Below are 16928 nucleotides of genomic sequence, written 5' to 3' on the forward strand. Positions count from 1 at the left end.
GAATAAACACCTTATTTATTAAGCTAAGCGGTATTATTAGTTATCTGTTTGATAATTCAACAGTCTATTTGATAATTCAATAATTATTCAGTGCATAATTAAGAGGAAAACTTAGACAGCAATTAAAATTTTTGAATTTCAAGTTTAGAATCCAAAATTTTATATTCAAACACAAATTAAATTAAGAATTCAAAGCTTTTCACGATCAGCACTCAAGTTTTGATATGATTTACTACTCTAATTTCCCAAACTAAAGCTGCCAACCTAAAAACACCAATAAAATCATAAAATTGACTTCAATATTGTCAACAATCACGAAATCTCCATAAAACATTCTAAGAAGTCACACAATAAACTTCTAAACAACCTCAATAAAGCTTTTTATCAACAAATTTATCTAAAAATAGCATCACATTTCTACTTTACAATCTAATAACCATTCATATATCAAATTCATAAAGCCACAAGTTTCACCAAAATAATTTAATTGCTCAAGAAACAATTTTTCCAGACATTAAGCCATTAAGACTCTCGGTCATAAACATAAGTTTTCACTAAGAAATCCCACAAACTAGTACAATAAACCACCCAGAATAACACTTTTTTTGCCAATTTTCATCTCAATTTAGTCATAACGCACACACTCATTTCACTTCTCTAAATTAAATTAAATCAAATTTTATAGCGGTAAACGTAAGAACATTTTCACCGTAAAAAATAAAAAGATATTACTCATCACTATCCAATTAAAGAGAGAAAATTTCTCGTGCTATTCGATGAATTTTATGCGGCTCAAAAATTACATTTTATGATACGATTTAAAAAAAAGTGAATTTCTAACGAAGCGAGAAGAATAAATGAAATAATAAAAGAAATTCTTTGATCTCTTTTTACAGAATCTGTTTAAAAAAAATTTATGATCCAGAAAGAATAATAAAATAACATAGAAAATATTGAATTAACAAAGTTGAATTGCAGTTTGGATGGAAGTGAAAATTAATGAGAATATGATTTTGTGAAAATTATTGACGGTGTTGAAAAAGAAGTCGGTAAAGTGACCACAAAAGCACAATAAAAATATAATAATAAAAAAGTCAATTAAAAGAAAGAAAAAAAGTTTAACAAAAAAACATTCAGATCGAGATTAAATTGGATTGGATTCAAAGGAAGGATATTGATCGGCACGTACGATCGCATAGCAATATCGACTGGTCTCGTGCTTATAAATAATACATTCGTTCTAGTTTAAGGTAATTATACTTCCATTTCTCCTAACTTCTGACTTAATTAGTTTGTAATTAGTGAACTACTTTAAACATTTTATTTCCCTCCCTATTCATGCATGATATGCGGAGCGATAAAATCAGTCAGATTGTAAAAATTATTTCATTTTCTTCAACTAAACACTTCCATATGTATGAAATAAACATGCGTCTATTCTCATCATCAATCTGTCTGTCTACTTGTGGACTTAAGAATCTCATTCAAGCATCTGGATAAATAACTTTATATTTGCTTCAATGACTCGCTCTTCATTCAGCTTTATTTTGCCACATCTCACTATAATAGTGTTAATTTGTTCTGTTACTTCAAAATTGATAGACTTAACTGGATCTTTTCTCAAGTCTTCAATTATATTAACAGTCATTTTGTTGATAATATGAATGTTATTTAGTAAACACCTTGTTAATTGATGTTTGGATTTAATTAGATACTTATTCAACTTATTTTTATAAAGATGAAGTGATTAGATCTTTTATAAAGCTTTTGATTAATTGTTTTGTTGCCCTTTTGGGTGATTATTTTGAGAATCTGAAGCGTATAATTAGCTTGTAACGTACGTGGAATGATGTTGCATTTGTATTGTAACTTTTATTACTTTCTACTAATCTAAATATCTAATTCCGTCAAGAACTTACAAAGTATAACCAAAATTAGTACTCAACAACCGAATAAAATCACCATTAACCACATATTTACTTCCAACAAAAGACATAAACACAAATACCAAAAGACAATAGCTCAGTACTGACCTATATAAAGTCACAGACAATTTTGACGAATTTTCCCAGCAATTTATCAAATTTGAATGATTTTAAATGATTCTTTGTCATAACTGAGTACGAACTAGACACGACTTTCATGAAATATTTTAGATAAAGTTCATGATGAGTTAATAAATTGCTTGAGGTCATGTGGCTGCAATCAATGATTATTTATGTTAGTGACTTAACTAGACATTCGAATGATTCAGTGATACCTGTTGTGGATATTAAGTCGCTGGAATTTATTCCTCTGACCTCCAATCAGCTGACATCGCAGATATCCATAAACAGTTCCATAAATGCACTTAACTTCAATTGATTCGAGAAAATCCAGCTTACCTCATTTACATTATTCACCTTCTGCTTCTTCAACAATGTCATGAATGCAAATTAGCATCAAATCTAAATGGAAACACCGTCAACAATTTCAAAATGATGATTATTATCATCACACGATTCTCTATTTGCAATTTATTCCTTCTTATTATTTTCAATTTTTTTCTTTTCTTCTCCTCTTGCGTTGCTTCCGAGATATGAATATGGAGCACTTTATTGGCCTCGTTTACTCGATCAAATATAATAAAACAATTGCCGCATGACATTGGCAAGTGAAATTTCTAGTTTTTTTTTTCTTATTGTGTGTGAAATTCTCCCATTTCTTTCTGTTTCATTCGCCAAACTGTATGCTGTGCATTTTTCTTCTCTCTTCTTTATTTTCTTGACGAAAAATGATGATGATTTTAGCATTAATTCTATGAGCATTAACGGATTTTTTTGAAATATTTTTCATTCATGTTGTTGAATTTGTAACAATTTTTTCGTACTTAAATATCATCATATCTTAATTAAACTTTATTATTATTATTATTGTTTTAATTCCACACATGCGCTTTTTATTGCGATGAAAGTGGCATTTAAATTGCCCGGAATTTTATGAAGAAATAAAGATTTTTGAGGTTATGACTTTATTTGAGGAGAAAATTTTGAGTTAAAATGAATTGAATCTTTGGAATTAGTTGGTTGTAATAACTGTGCAGTTCAGGATTGTTGTAGTTTATAGTCTTGAGCAGGAATGTTATGTTAAAAGTTACATTTTATTGCACATTTAAAATCATAAACTTTTGCAAAGAATTCAGGATTGTAAACATTAAAATAAGCTCAAAAAACATTAAAAATTACTGCTTTGATTTTACACTTTAATCCTGACTATAATTAAAAGCAAGCCATGTAGATTATTGCTATTTTTAATTGCCTATAATTAAATTCTGAATTAAGCCTCAATTCCTTAGAATTATCGTTAATTCAACACATTATTGACCATGGATCAACTCAAAAAAGTTCAAATTCCTTAAGTTCGTTTAGTAAAATTGTCCTAAATTCAGTTCATTATTGACCATGGATCAACTCCAAAAAATTCAAATTCCAAAAGTTCGTTACAAAAATCATCTCATTCATTCTCAAAATCCAGTACTCACATATGTTGCATGCAAGTGTTCAAGATCGAAATTGGAATTGAAGTAGAATGTGGAAGCGATCCGTTAGTTCTAGAGAAAAAAAAAGTGAGCAACAAACTTAACAATGAGTAAGAAAATGAAGCATGATGTTTAAGGCTATTTAGAAGAAGAAAAAAAAAAGAAAATGTTGAGTCTGCAAGTCTTACTGCATTCTTTTTTATTAAATTCACTGATCAACGCATATAAAAATGTATTGAGAATTAAACACAAGCTACTAAGCATGCATTTTATATGAGAAAATAAAAGAGAAGAAGAAGGAGAAATAAAAAAAGATTTTCACTTCTTTAAGCTCGAGAGTAGTGCCGCAAGATAGTGAAACATATGTGGCACAAATAGTCAGTCAGAGATTAAGAATTCTAGCTGCATTGACGAAATGGAAATTTTCTCTTTCTTTGGCGCCGGTTGCTCAAAAAAATATACACTTTATGCACTTTACGTATACTTCTTCCCACGACTTCATTATCAATGCTTCGTTAAATGTCCGTTCATGTGTCATTCTATTTGTACTGTAAAAAAACATGCTAAATTATGCCCACAGATTCGAGTACTGAGGAATTGCATATTTTTTTGAAACAATTTTTATGCTCCGGCATTGCTTGTAAATTTTTTTATTTTTTGTGTTCTTGAGTTTAAGTGGAAGTAAAGGTTTTGTTGGAATGTGCATCATCATAATGCCTTCGGGCTAAAAATGATTAAAAATGGAAATGCGGAATTTTTTGAGCAAGATTTCTTTGATGCTTTTAATGGTTTAATGGTCATTTTGTCTTGGGATTGGATGTAGCGAGGTGTTAAGCATTTTATGAGCATCGTGTGCATCCTAGTCAGTCCTAATGATGCCTTAATCTATATGATGATGATTGAGAGATCGTCTCTGGTGGGAATCGAGCCCACGTACTCATATAAGTGTAGAACAGACTTCTGTTCTGTTGCTTAACCACTCGGCCATGAATGTCTTATTTTCGTACTGACAGTCTCGCCTATTTATGGCTCGATGACTCAGATTCCGCTCTGCTCAGATGACTCACGAGGGGAAGAGCTAAGGATACGACCAGAGATGTCTCAAGAAACTGTCACCAAGCTTTACAATTCATGCCACAAAATGCACCACAACCTCATAAACTCTAACAATTTCCTGCTCAATTCATGCTTTATTAAATACTTTACTTAAAAATCAACAAAGGTCTAAAAAGAAGAAAGATAAAAAAATTCCATTTAGTGCATTTTTACGGCAGTTTAGCTAAAGCATCACTGGTATGTTGTGTCACGTACTAAAATATCTTTTCAATTTAAAAATTAAGCAAAGAAGATCGAGCGACCAAAGTGGAAAAACTCAGCTAATAAAGCATGCATAATTTACCTTTAAAATTCATTAATTTACCCAAAAAAAAATCCCAATTTGTTCCGTACATCTGATAAAATACATCGAGTTGTTAGCTGAGAATTTATGAAAAATTTGAACAGCTTTCGATTGCTTCTGTAAATCATCATCGGCAAAATTAATGTAATTTTCGTGCATAGACCGTTATTGTTAAGCATAAGTAGAGCTTGCTTCTGAAAAAATTGTCGTAATCAAGACGATCAATGCTAGAAATTTAAATGATTTGTGCCGATTTTAATCTTCTCTTTTGATGTCGACTGCGTCAAATCATCTAAAGTGTGGCACACACATCGAGTATCATTGGAAGAGATGAAATTGCAAATTAATAGCTTAAATATGATCACCTACACTTATACACACCTAACTCAAGTGTTCAAGTGCTTACCAATCTTGAACTCATCGATAGTTTCATAAACAAAACACATCAAATCCTTATAAAGATCTGCTCATTTAACGGGACTTCCTTAAGAATAAAAAAAAATTCCAAAAATTCATCCAAATGACTCATTAAATCATAAAATAAAAAACCTTTCATTTCTCGCTTATTTTTGCACAAGTCATCTCCCTTTCATATCTCATTCTCATGTCCATCCTTTTCACCCAACATTCCTCTTTCATCATAACTTGATTTTTTTTTTTCTCCCCAAATTGACATGTACGCAATTGAAAGGAAGAAGAATTCTGACTCATTTGTGGGTCATTTGGTGAAGACAACAAAAAAAAAGAAAAAGTAAGAAGAAATATCACATTTTCATGGAAGAAAGTGTATAATGTCAATTGTGTGTGACTCATCTCCCTCAAATCTCGCATGGAATTCTTCATCATTCTCCTCCTTCTTTTCATTTCGTTTATCATTGTTAAATAAATTTTATGAGATGTGATTTTAATAGCTTTTTTTATTTTTTGGTATTTACACAAGTCAGCGGACGTTAAAAGAAAGATGGATATTGTAAATATTTTCTTAAGGCAAGCAATGTGTAATGATTTGTTGGAATTTGGGTGGAAAATTATGAAGAATTCGATTGATCTTCTTTTGTGGGAAGTAATGACAAACCCTAGCAGGGAAAGATCATGGCTGCTGGTACAGAAATAGCATTCGGTACCTTAAAGCTATCTCTTTGCATGTTAGGGATATCTTAAAAGCACAGCAGCGTAAGATCCAGTAACAAATCGTATTGAATCTAATACAAACCAAATTTCAATGTTGGAGAAGATTCAAGCAAACCGGAAAATTAAATCTTAAAGCAATTTGAGCTTTTAAATGCCTTGTCTGATCAGGAATACTTTAAATCAGAATAATTGTATCTGGAATGTTGACTTTTAGATAAAAGATTGCTTTGATTCTAAGAATGTAAACTCTAAGGCTAAATGATCAAGATCAACAGAAGCTTTGAATGGCTAATGAAGCTATGAAGACGATGGTTTAAATTTTAGTCGAATCTGAATCTTGACAACCGACCACAATACACTGCCTTTTTCTTAGTAAATGAAATGTATTATTCAAATGATTCTAAGTATGTTAATCATTATGTCCATTTATTGATATCATTCTTAAAGATAACTTCCATTATCATGTGCTTCAAATATAATTCTATGTCTGTATTGCTAAGAGAAAGGTAGTATGGTGTAGCCAGGTAGAGTTTTAACATAATTAAATTCAATTTCGTATGGAACTACATCGGCTTCCCTTCACTGTCACCGACACAAATTGACTTCATCTAAGTTCTTAATAACCATTTCCTGAGAAAGACTTAAATGATATCGTCACACACATATTTCAGCTATAAACATTCACCTATCGACACCGTAATATAATACCCATCGGCACACCCTAAACCGAAAAAAATGACTGATTCAAATATATTACTTAATTGACAAGCGTGTTACAGGAAAAGTTCACGTTCCCAGAAACTATAGAGACAATCAATATTTTAAGAAATAAGCCATTTCACATGAATGAGATGAAAATTTTTTAAAAATTATCTTCAATTACGGAGATGGATTGCGTTCAATTGAGGTTAAAGATTCTATAATAATCCATGGAAATTTCAATATATTTCAATATTACACGCACATGCTGTTCAGATTTATCAACATTTGTCATGCAATACATATTTCCTACATGTGAGATAAGAATCTATCGGCTTAGAGCACAAGCATAATGAATGAATCGTGCCAAAAGACAAGTGAAAAGTCTTCACCCAGACTTGCACGACTCCTATAATAAATTTTAAAGGTATGATCATTCTTTAATCTTTCAATCCACAAAAGACTTGTGCTAAGTTAACGAAATTTTTCATTCACAATAAATTAAGCATGATTGACAGTGATTTATAAGTCCTTTTCGTTACTGACGATTTGATTTCGTCTCAAAAAAAAAATCCTTTTTTGTGCTTCATTCTCTTTGTCATGCATTGTGCTTGTTGACTTTGATACATGAATGATTGAAAAACATATTTTCGAGAGAATTAAAACAATGGGACGAAGAATCGAGAAAAATGGGGAAGCGGATGAAAATATTTTAAAGGCAATGGATGGTGATTTGTGGGTTTTATTGGAAATACAGATCAATTGTCATCCATGACATTCCTTAGATGGCGTCTAAAGCTATTTCTGACAATACTGTTACTATGAACAGAATGCTTCCATTTTATTGAATTGAATGGATGTTAAAGGCAAGAGAAGGACTGGTCCTTTAGTTTTTGATACCTGCAATGCAGCTATCATGATTTTACAACTCAGCAAGAGAAGTAGCAACAGTTTTGAAGTACAACAAACCTCTTCGGACATAATATCAAGCTTCAAGTCCAGATATAAGTATCTATAACACTACATTTCCTGTCAAGATCTCCAACATACTCAAAACTAATCAAGTCTGACTAAACGTCGCCATTTAAGCTACTACTCTCCAAAGAACCCGCAATTTCTCTATAATAACCGACTAACTTCTGTATACCACCAATAAAGCACATCCAATAAAATTTTCTCCACCCATAATCATCAACCAACAATCGATTTAATCGACCATAAAAGCTATAATGTCTATTCCATATCAAACTCATCCGCAACAATGTTGCGATCCACTGTTTGAAACCAACCCGAAACGGCAATATAATATTGATCTCGTGCACACAATACATTAAATATATGAAATTCCATAAAATACAATATTTTTAAGCGAAAAAAAAAATGTTTTTTATCGGATCGTGAACAATACGATGACATACTTGATGCAACATGAAATATGTGAGTTTCATTTCATTTCATCAAAGTGAAATAATAATAAAAATGATATAAAAACAATAAGAAGAAAATTGGGAAGGTTAAAGATGGGATGAAATATTTGTGAATGTTTAAGTTTTTATTGAGCTGTAATTGATCGTTACTGATCTTATCTGAGAGTTTTATTGACGAATTTTGGTCAGAAAATTGAAAAATGTGGTCAAAATATTTTAACGGTTGATAAATTTTTAAAAATTTCAACCGTTTTTGCAAGTTCAAAAATTGAACTGATTGATCTTCAAGTTGATCTTTGAATTTTCAATGGATTTAGAATTCATAACTAAGCAACCAATTTGCATAAAAATGAAAAAATGCATCAAAATTTCACCTACTTTTCATCTCACCAGACCTGTCTTCTTCCCCTCCCTCAATAATGTGGTATTTCCACTTGCACTATGTTCAACAATTTAAAGTGAATTTGTTGTGGTCGCTTCTTCTGCTCATTCCATTACATCCACCGAATATATCATATTTCTTTAATATTGCGTATGTTTTATCATTTTTGCATATACATGTACGTTGATGTGTGTACAAAAATATTAAAGTACGTTGCTTATTGTGAAACAATTGTGTCCATTTAATGCTTTCTTTGGAAAGAAGAGAATGAAGAAGAAAAGAAGGAAAAAATGTACATTACAGTAAAATATAAAAAAAAAATTAATAAGCGGTTTTCATTCAATTCTTTGCAATCATCTGTACGTGTACATACACATTGCCTTCTTCGCTTTACTTCTTCCTCTTCAACATTATCTCTCGTATACAACTTATCAACTTCTTATTTTCTTTTTTTTTTGTATTTTATGAATGTAAGCATTGTAAAATGGTGAAAAAAGGAAGGTAAAATTGTATGACCACGTAAATGTGGGATCATTTCTCAAGTTGTCATAAATTATCTAGCGAGTTAATTGAGATGTTTTAAATGGGCATGTAAGTTTATAAATTTTACAAATGGGCTATGCTGGTTGGTGATTAATAGGTGAATTTATAGTATAATGTGCAGTTTTATTTTTTGTGCATTTATGATTATTACAGTTAGGATGATATATGGTTTACTCGGTCATGGGAGATAATTACTGTGAATATTGGACATGATTAGATTTATGGATCATCTACTTAAGGTTAATGAGGAGAATTTATGACTAAAACAATTTAACGGATAATTTCAATTCAAATTTTAAATTTAGTGATGCAAAATTTGACGCCAAATTATGCAAATGATGCAAAAATTGACTCAAAATTATAAAATTGATGCAATATTATCAATATTATGAAAATGATGCGAAGATTGATGCAAAATTACGAAAATTATGCATAAATTGACACAAAGTAATGAAAATGATGCAAATACTGATGCAAAACTAAGAGCATGATGCGAAATCAAAGAAATTTATCTTCAAATTTGACACTTTATCTACTTAAGCACTTCCTGATAACTTGAAGACATTAAACCAGTCCACATACCACCAAGAAAATTCCATCACATCTCATAAAAATCCACATAATGACAAAAAGCTCAGTCACAAAATATGCTGGCCATTTATAATTGAAATTAATGTCCATCATTATGCATCTTATGAGATAAGATTGATCTACATAATATATACCTTTTTTTTCATTCTCTTCTCGCATGCATGTCACTTGCATCGCTAATGCGAATCATAAATCATTTTGTTTACTGCCACATATCTCATGAATATAGTTTTTTTTTTATCAACCTTACATTTTGGGTGGTATTTCATTGGAAAGTGTATTAAATGCTATCGTACATCCATCGATCATCGTCCCGAAATGAAGAAAAAAAAAATGACCAGAATGTTTAATTCATTCGGTTTTTTGGAAGAGAATATAACGTATGTGCACATAATAAATTGTAACAAAGTTGCCTGTGGTCAAAGATTGCTGCGGACGAATGTTATTGGCACCTAAATATTTGACACATTTATGAAATTGCTGAGATTTATAATTCTGATCATTTGTCAAATTGAAGTCTTTGTTGCTGGGAGGAGTTTTTTGGATGAATGTTAATAAATGTCAATGGAAATTTAAGATTAATGTCTGTTGATGGTGAAGGAACTTACCATTGCTTTGTTGGAACTGATTTGGGTTTAAAATCTTAATAATTACACTGAATTATTTCACAAAACTTGAAAATTTATGAATTGAATGATTTAGGGGAGAATTTACTGTAAACAAGGGGAATGTCTACCAAAATTGGACTATTTAAAAGATTTTTCAAATAATAAAAATTCGTTACAAACCAGATAAACTTAAATTCAAGCTTCAAGCATCAAAACTCAGCAAATTCTCACGCCAGCTTCCCAAAATCATTCAAAACCTTCATACTTGACGGAAACATGCTCTCTTTACATCTCAAAATTCTTCTCAAATCCGTAAAATAATAATTTGTACCAACAAGCAGAATTAACAAAAACTGACACAGACACACACCGGGAAGAATTTAAAGCATGTGAACAAAAATTCGAAGAAAGTAAAATTTTCAATCCACAAAAAAGAATTTCGCACGTTAATTCTTTTACCTTGAATAGATATATTTTGAATGTGTCTAGTTAATTTCATTTGGCAGACACGCAAAGATTTTTCTGCTTAATAACATAATTGTCATCTTCCGGAATGAGAAAATAATCACTTTTTATGACTTGCTGATGTCAGATGATCTTAACTTAATGAGATTGTAGTGAATTTTTGAAGGGAAATTAACACATTGTTGTAATCATCATCAACATTATTACCACAATCATGATTATTGTGCTGAAAAAACTGTTTGGTTTGAAGTGTGCTGATAATTTAATAAATTTTCTTTAATCTTGCATCAATGACTTCATCTGGAATGATTTGTGGATATAAATTAACTAATATTTCGATGTTTTATGCCGATTGTTGCTATTTTAAGGTTATTGAACTCAAACACGTGTCTGAATTTCGTGATTTTGCAATATTTTTACCCAAATCATTCATAAGGCATCAAGTCTTCCTAATTAAGATGTGTAAAATGCTGATTTACAGATCTATGCTGCTTATTCGTCCACAATTAACAACAACTATCCAAAAATCAGCAAAACACGAGTGTCAACTTTCTGCGTGTGTGATATTTACTTGTCAAAAATATTAAAATCAATGACCTGTCGGAACTCTCACATAAAAGCCGATTTTAAACAAACATGAGATAAATCGAGTTATATTCTTTGAAATATAGCACAATCGGATATTACATGAGAGTCAATAATCAATGTGAAAGATGAAAGTCAACAAACTAAATATTAGCACTGCTGCTAAATAATCGCTTATGAATGTACTGATCTCTGGAAAGTGTGAATGATTTCTAATGGAATATTTTAATCAATGACTGTGGAACTTGATTGAATGGATTTGAAATTAATAAAAAAAATGAGAAACTCATAAAACTTTAATATGCAAAAATTAATGATTTAAAGCTGAAGAATATCCAGTTTTCAGTTAGTTGTCACTAAATCTAAATTACTTGCTAATAGTCGCTTTAAGTATGAACTAAGCATCTTCAACATTTGTCCAAAATTCAATTACAATCCCATTTATAGCAACAAATGAATCAAAACTACAAATTACAGTCCATAAATGGTCATCGTAAAGCTTCAAGTTTCAATATTGTCGTCTAATCTTCCAAAACACAATCAAATTCATATTATTCAAGATATTACTGGCAATTTAGCCTCATTCAAATATACAAAATCACATTTTATTGCTCTAAGTATCGAGTAACAAAAGAAAATAAAGGTTTAATGTGCCATAATCAAATCCATGTCCATATATAAACATGTTATTTTCTACTTATGAATAAAAATTGTATTCTTAATGTAATTTTAAACTTGAATGAGATGCTTTAGCGTTTTTTGTCTGTGGATATGCTTGAAAAATTGAAATTGAATTTTAACGGATTTTGAAAATTTAAATTTAATTTTTACTGTTTTCAAAATTTCAAATTTTAAATTTTTTTGAAAATTTTGAATAAAAGTAGTTCAAAATGACTTTATAATCACTTTTCTTTCAAGAAAATGCACACAGCATCTCCATGATGTCATTTAAATTTCTGAATGAGAGTTATTAACATAGGCAGTAGCATCATCAACAACAAAATAAAAGAGATTCTCTCATTTTACGAAGAAAAGACCGAAATAGATCATTGTTTATGGCTGAATTGTAAGTGAATGTGTGTAACTGAAAATAAACACATCAAGAAACACTAATGGCAACAATGAGAGAACCATCATCTTCTATTGTGTACGGAAAAAAGGCAAAAAATATGAACTTTTCTTCATACTTAATCTCTTTCATTCAAAAGAATGAAATTTCTTTGAATCTGTTGTAAACGTTAATGATAATCTTCAATCCAGATTACGCATTGTCAATGAATGAAACAAAGGGAGAAGTGAGTTATAATACAATGTGTGTACGAATAGATGCCGCAGTAAATAAATCTTCAGAACGTGTGAAATTTCTTGATTAGTATGTTGAGTGCTTATGAGCATTTAAGACCTGAATATTAAGTTATTTTCTGATTTGCTTGTCAATTTGATCTTGGATTCTAAAAGCATGAGATTTTTTATTGAAAATTTGATTAAATTTAGAATTCAAATTTTTGAAAACCGTTAAATTTATAAATTGAACTTCAAACAATCTAAATAAGTTTTCATAGAAAATTAAGTACAACACCAAGCATCAATCAATAATATCCTCATAAATCCATCATCTACAGCTCAGTTTCAAACATTAATAATACTGCACATAAAAAATTCATGAGATTTTAAAGCTTTTAACACTTTCTATGAAATAGCTCATCATTACAATAGTTTTATAACCTAAATTTTCTTGTTGCCCTTTAAAATAAATTTATTAATTTTTAAATCTCCCATACTAATTCCTCATTTTCCTCTTATTTTGATAAGCTTGCTGCACAAATATTTCTTTTTACTTATTTTTTTCATTTGATTTAATACGAAGAAAATTGGATCACATCGCACACGAGTAGATGGAGAGGAAAGAGATTGTGCTTTATTTAATGGTGCTGTGTGAATTGAATATATAATTAAAGACAAATGATCTAGAAGTGAAATCAGAATTTTTAATTTATTAAAGCAGCATAATATTTTAAAAGAAAAGTTGCATTTTTGAAATGAAATCTTTAAAATTTGTATTTTGAACCAAAGCATGAAAATTGAATTTTGAACTTCAAGACAATGTTTTGAACTTCTGGACAAAATCTTAAACTTAAAGATCAAATTTTGAACTTCAAGATTAGATTTTGAACTAAATCTTAAGTTTGAAGATCAAATTTTGAACTTTTGAGCTAACTTTTAAGTTTAAGGATCAAATTTTGAACTTCAAAACAAATTTTGAATTTCAAGATCAACTTTTGAGCATTAAAATCAAACTTAAACTTTAAATCATACATTCAATAAATCGTGAGTACAAGCAAAAAGTCTAAAACCATAAACATCAACAATGCACTTCTTCCAAAGCATAACAAAGATCACTAACTTTTCATTTCCTTCAACAAACCATCAGACACGATTTTAATAGCTTCTTTTTATATATTTTTTGCAAATTAAATCTGCTCTTATTTCTCTCGGGCATGAGACTGAAGACAATAATTTATGGAGCAAAAGTGTTGGGTATGATGAGAGTTTTAAAGTTTAGCACGTGAAAATTGGACTTGAAATTATCACTCGAAAGTAAAGTCGTGGTGAATTACTTTATGTTGAGATGGAATTAATGAATGAGTTGTTGATGATGGAATGTTGACTGCTTTACTGTCATTTCTGACATGATCAATAAGATTTGTATGATTTGCAATATTTAAGTAATTATAAACAATTTCAAAATAATAACAATGATTAACTTAATTTCTTAACTGTCTCAATTTCCATGAATAATGGAAAGTCAAGTCATATTCGCATTAATCAATCAACAAGAGCATCTCATCACTATGCAATTTTTCATTATTTACACATTTATGGACGATTATAATTGTTCATTTCTAAGACTTAACAGAGACACATCTTGTAATGTGTTGATGAATTCACAGTAAATTCATCTCATCGTATATGCTCAATGTATGTCAGCCATTTAAAGCTAATTAAATAGAAGAAGAAAGTGCAAAAAATGTTGCTCTTATAAGCACAAGAGAAAATCTTTTTTTCTTTTCTTTTATTTAGTTTTATTTCACATATTTTATTGTAAATATTTAATGTCACTCTCCTTGCCAGTGCTTCGCGAGAAATACAAATAGGCATGAATAGTGACATTTCAATGGTTTGCTGTTGATCTTAATAGACTTTATGCTTCATACGTGTTTTATTATCTTTTCTGTTCGAAGTTATTTTATATTATTGTCGCTGCTGTGCTTTGTTGGTTAAAATTCTTGTGTATTTTGCTTTAATAGCAATTGGTATAGCTTAAAATTTAAAGCATTTTGAGAATTTCGATTGTAGTGTCTGAACAGAGTGGAATCTGGTATATTGAGCACCGGAAGTCTAAATAACTCTTTTAAGAGTACGAAGGTTCGATTCCACCGAATATTGCTAAAATTTAATTTAAACTTACTAAATTTTATCAAATTTCAAATCAATTCCTCCCAAAATTTGTGCTAATTTCATTCCAATAAACTCTTTAAAACTCCAAATTAATCCAATAAATTTTTTAATAAAATTATCTTAAATTTCATTCCTCCCCAATCCAATTTTGCTTTGTTACTTTACATTTTATAAAGAAATTTAATTTATAAAGAGCTTAAAAATTGAGTGCATTCGTTTATGAAAAATAAAAAATACAAATTTATGTTTCTTGAATTAAATACGTACCAAATCTAACGGATTCTCAATTTCGTTACAATATAATTACGATATGTATCCAATATTGAATGTTAAAAGAAATGAGGGAAATAATATTTTTTTAAAAAAATTTGAATAATGGAAGTAAAATAATTTACTGTGTTCTATAATTAATATACAAAAAGAAATGTAGTTTACTATTTTAACAAGATAACAACTTATCGACTTTATATTATAAACTATTGTTGTTATTTTGAATTTTGTTGTTTCTTTGTCTTGCGTTGAAATCTTTTGTTTATTGGAAATTGAGAAATGGAGTTTGGACATTGAATTGTATTTTGCTATGTTTAGTGTGATGTTTTAGACAAGAATACAAATCAGAGTAATAAAATAATTGAATAATGTGTGAATTTATGTAGAAAAAGAAAATTCTGAATTAAATACAATTAAGGATAATTAAAGACTTTAAATGGATTTAATTTAATAACAACAATGTTTATTCTTCAGATTTCAAAAATTGACTAAATATTTATATGAAGGGGACTAACAACTGTAAAAAGGGAACACAACTATTTTTAGTTGCAAATATAATTTGAATATTAAACGACAGTTGGCATATTTTCAGCACAAATACTAGTTATAACTAGTAACATTACTAAGCAAAGCTAGTAACAATCTAAATATAATTTCTAATTCTCCAAACAATCATCTAGAAGAATTTGCCTTCCTCATGAAAAATTCAAGTCACACCCAAAGCCTTATTTACATTTTTTAATTGCCTTTACCCAAAAAAAATCCAATTTGAATAAAAATTCTCCCTTAAAAACATTAAAAATCACTTTCATCATTTAAAATTCAAAGAAATGTTCCCACGCATCTTAATAGTTGTCAAATTTTTACCATAAAAGTCGGGCAAAATTTGCCATTTAAATGATTTTACAGAACACAATTTTTCATCATCATCATAATAATTAGTGCATGGCTTTTACAAGATAAAGATAATTTTTATCGCCATAATGATCATGTGAAATGCAATTAGCACAGTCAATTCTTGAGGAAGTAAAGAAATTCTCATCAGACCAGACGCAATCACCTGAAAAAGTCATGTTTACATATATTTGCATCTTTACGCACATTAAAATGTATCTGTATACAAAAGACCTGACATGTGTAGCATCTATTATTGTAAATTGTGTAAAGAAGAGATCGAAAAAAGTTACTATAGCGGTTAGTAGCATTCATGCCCGCGAACTAACAATTCAAGAGCAACATTATTCGTGTTAAATCAAAAAATAAAGTAACAAAATAACAACAAAAATTCATTCACGAAAAAATGTGAGAAAGAATGGATGTAAAGAGAGAAATAAGTGTTAAAGTCATAGATGGAGGGTTTAATGGCATGGCTGGTGCGCACATTGCTTACTTACTGGCTAAATTTAAATAAATTGTTGTTTCTAAAGGAATCCAAATTTAACGGATTTTTGTAATTTGAAATTCATTGCAGTAAACATTGAAATCAATTTCACACCCCGAATTTTCCTTTATTTACGAAATTGACGTAAAATTTCATTAAAATTTGTCAAATCATCTCTAAACCAGACTCTAAACACTCAAAACATCAAGTCAGTAAGTCATTCTAAGCAACAAATCATACAAATCTCTCAAAAAACATGCTAAAAATACTTTTCTTTCTTTTCAATTCATATCGTGCCAGCTTTCAAAGAAATTCTCATCATCATCGGCTTCTTTTGACTCTTTTACGCTTCTGAATAACTTTTTCTTACATTAAACATTATTACAATTGAATTAAAATACATTGTAATAATGGGTTATTCAAGTAAACTGAAGAGGATGATTGTTTACAACTGTTGTGACAGAATTAGAA

General features: G+C 29.6%; 1 protein-coding gene across 1 annotated transcript in view; it reads left to right on the forward strand.

The window, feature by feature from the left end:
* Positions 1–1072: 1072 nt before the first annotated feature.
* m (miniature) overlaps positions 1073–16928 on the forward strand; it is a 28993-nt gene continuing 13137 nt past the window's right edge. The window contains exon 1 of the mRNA XM_070646253.1: positions 1073–1250. The gene's annotated coding sequence lies outside the window, so the exon portion shown is untranslated. The remainder of the gene's footprint in view (positions 1251–16928) is intronic.

This window comes from Chironomus tepperi, unplaced genomic scaffold (genome assembly GCF_022539635.2).
Source record: "Chironomus tepperi strain 1889 unplaced genomic scaffold, CSIRO-AGI_Ctep_v1 contig_359, whole genome shotgun sequence".
NCBI lineage: Eukaryota > Metazoa > Arthropoda > Insecta > Diptera > Chironomidae > Chironomus > Chironomus tepperi.